This window comes from Excalfactoria chinensis, chromosome 5 (assembly GCF_039878825.1).
Source record: "Excalfactoria chinensis isolate bCotChi1 chromosome 5, bCotChi1.hap2, whole genome shotgun sequence".
NCBI classification, from domain to species: domain Eukaryota; kingdom Metazoa; phylum Chordata; class Aves; order Galliformes; family Phasianidae; genus Excalfactoria; species Excalfactoria chinensis.
The window spans coordinates 38,904,533-38,908,171 of NC_092829.1; positions in this window are offsets into that span (position 1 = coordinate 38,904,533).

A 3,639-nucleotide genomic window follows, 5' to 3' on the forward strand; every position below is an offset into this window, starting at 1 on the left:
AGGTTACTTGAGAGAGAAACAATATGGCTTTATGTAATGTAAAAGACATTAGGAAGTGATTTGAAGATGCCTTCAAGGAACTTTGAAGATCAGTTTTACTGGTCCCATGAAGAGCAATTAAATGAACTTCCTAACCTATATAGACACAAGAAAGCTCATATGTATCTAGCCTTTTTCCTGGAAAAATTAGTCCTATGCAGTAATGCTATGGTGCATGCTCACCACCAGTGCTATTATTTTAACTGAGTTTATTGTGCAAGCTAAAGACAACCAGAGTGCATTCGGGCTGATTAATCTTGGGTGTGTTTAGAGAGAAATTGGATTATCTTAGAGTAACAAAAATTCTTTAAGGTGTTTTATCCACAGTCATTCTTCTACCTAACGTGCATTCCTTCCTTGTATGAAATTTTATCTGCATTACCTAATCTGTGAAGGATCTAAACAATAACTGAGCCATCTTGTTTTCCCTCACTTTAGTGGGAGAATAAGCTTATTTGATGTAGAACTTCTTGTTTAGATACTAGCAGTGGGATTAATTTGATTAAGCATCCTATCAAATTAATTGTAATGTAAAAAGCTTTTGCATGTATAATATGAATACATGGTATATAAGTATATATAATGTACTCTCTTTTTGTGCTTTTGATAAGTCAGTTTACACAACTTAAAATATTTTTTTTTTTAAGGGTTTTTGTACTAGTCTAGACAAGCAAGTCAGGAGGTGAAAACAGCAAGGGAAAAAATGTACTCTGTTTTCTGTTACATTACCATAGGCTGTTATAAATAACATGTAAAGTTTTGGGCAAGCAGCCATGTGCTGCAGTAATAGTAAGCTATTGGATTAGATTGCACATTCCTGATTTGCTCCATTATTTTAATGGATTTAATCTATTTGGAATGTTACTCATTCAGGAGAATGTAGCAAACATAATGTCCCTTGAATTCTGGCAGTCTTCCTAAGAAATGACCACTCTGAGTATGGGTTCTGCCTAATTCTAATCACATTGACATCGAGATAGTTGACAGTCTTCAGAAATATCTAAAGGGATAATCTAGAAATGGAAGAATCTGCTGATCCTCAAATTGTATGAAGGACAGAATGAGGCAAAATGTTTCCAGAACGGAAACTTAATTTGATCTTGATTATGCAAAGGCTTTATCTAATACCAGATACCAAAATAAGGCCCAATACTAAAACAATACTTCAGCTGCTATGAAAAACCATTTCTGTACCTTCACAGACTAATTTACACTGAGAATTTACCCTCTCAAGCTCGTATTTAATAATGCATTGCACTTGACTAGTGTCTTGTTTTCATTTTCCATTTGTCTTACCCAAAGATAAATTCTGACATGGCACTCAAACAACTATGGTTATTTTTCAGTTTATCCTTAGTCCTCATGTATTCCAATTCAGTGCATTTTTTTGCAAACTCATTTTTCTCTCCCCTTTTCCTAAGTGATTTGATTGTCTTACTGTTGTTTTTCTGAACTTGTTACTTCTTCAAGTGAACATGCTATCTTAATTGGAAGCATAATCTCCCTCCTCTACTCACTAGTATTTGAGATGGTACAAACCTTTAAGCTAAAAATACGCACATTAGTGGCATATTTTCACTATACAGACAAACACAGATTGAATTGTGTAGTACAATTGCACACCAAATCAAGACAGAGATTGCTTGCTATGCCAGCTCAAGCTACTTGAACTCTTGAATAGCTAGCAGACATTTGGAATTCAGAGAGAAAAGTGTGTTTTTAAAAAGTGATGATTGAGATTGATGTGGGAGAATACTATGACCTTGTGTCACAGTGCATGTTACGTGTCACACTGAAGGCAATGCAAATTAGAAGTAGAGCATGGGAGAAATATTTATTAGCTGATTTTAAAATTTCTTAATGATCCTGGGTAACCATTCTCACTGTCAGTTATATACATCATTCCTCATCTACAACAGTTTCAAGGTATTCACATGATTCCTAGTTTAAAGATATTTTATCTTGACTGCTACTGTTCTTTTCTGCTAACTGAAGAGACCAGCTTTTTGTTCTCTGTATAGACAGCTGTACATTATAATTAAGTCATTTAAATTATATTTTGTAAACAAAGTGAATGAATGAATTGCCTTGAATGTGTGATTAGCCAGTATGTTCTTCAGTACATTTTTGTGATGCACCTTCTGGAAACAGTCTTGGGTCTCCAACTTAACAAAACTAACAGTGCCAGTGTACAACCAAGTCTGAAATAATAAGTTATGTTGACAGGAAAGCATATGAGCTTGGACATGGTTCTGCCCTGGTATGATCATATAATAAATGCTCAGTTCATAAATCAGTAGAAGTAGATTGCAGCAAGCCAGAACACGTGTTGTAAACATATTCTTAGTTACTCTTACAGCTCTACAGAAACACAACCAAATTTTAAGTGCTCCCATAGTTATAGACAATGTATCAGGACACTGTATTCAAGGAACGCTTGTGCCAGCAACAAATACACATGTAGATTTTGTATATTCATTCTATCTTCTGTCACATAAGATCTTTTGGCTGCAGAGTTAAAGCTCATGTTTAACAATTCACCATAAATCCCAACTACTTTTAAGAATTTCAGCTTTTCAGAAAGGATTTCCTTCATCCTTTTCCTTTATTTTGTGTCACTGGCTCATTGAGATACTAATTTATACTTGGATACATCCAAAAAGACCAGAGTCCAAAAGGGAAGACCTTCTACTAATTTTGAATCTGACTCATAAAAACATACACCTGCAAGGGAGAGAGATTGTAACAGGTATGTATGAAATAAATGTAAATCAACTGAATTCTTTGCATGGTTAGATTTGTAACTTCTGGAACATAAATATGAAATAGTGATCTTGTACTGGGAACCTACCTGCACAAAAATAGTACCAAGGAGGGATCACCAGAACAAATGTAGAAAGATACACTACTTCACCTTCAATGTGCATGTTATGGTTGAGTATAGTTAGTGGCAAGGTACTTGGATAATTCTAAGTCAGATTTCTGGGGAAAAATAATGAAGAGGCTAACAAGAAATGATATAAAATATAAGTGATGTAGGCATACATTTATAGAAAAGTCTGTCAGAGGTATTTGATTGTTTGAATGAGATTGTAAATTGGCAGACAACGGTAAAAGTTTGAATTGATATTTTAAGGCTTTTTATGATGTATTTTGATTTGGAAATCAGAATAACATATAATCGATGCAGGTCTCATTAAATGGAGTGAAGTCTAGCCAAGAGTTATTTCTAAAAATAAGGGAAAAGGGAATTATCACTGACCAGTTGTATTTTGAGAGTAATACCATGATATATCTTGATATTTTTAAATCATTTTCCTCCTTCAATTAAGATTTATTTGAAACATGTTTTAACTAAACAATGTTTTGAAGTTCTTGGTGTTTGGATGGCAAACCTAAATGGTTACAAAACTCTGGCAAATAGTACAAGTGGGGACTTGGGAAGAATTACCATTAGCTTAGAAATGTAGCTCTGCAAACTCTTCTTCCATTTTGTTTCTTCATACTGAAAAGACCTAAATCTGGTAGATTTGACAGTTCTTGCACAAACATTTCACAAGTACCCAGCAGAAAGGGGAAAAAAAAAAAAAAAAAAAAAAA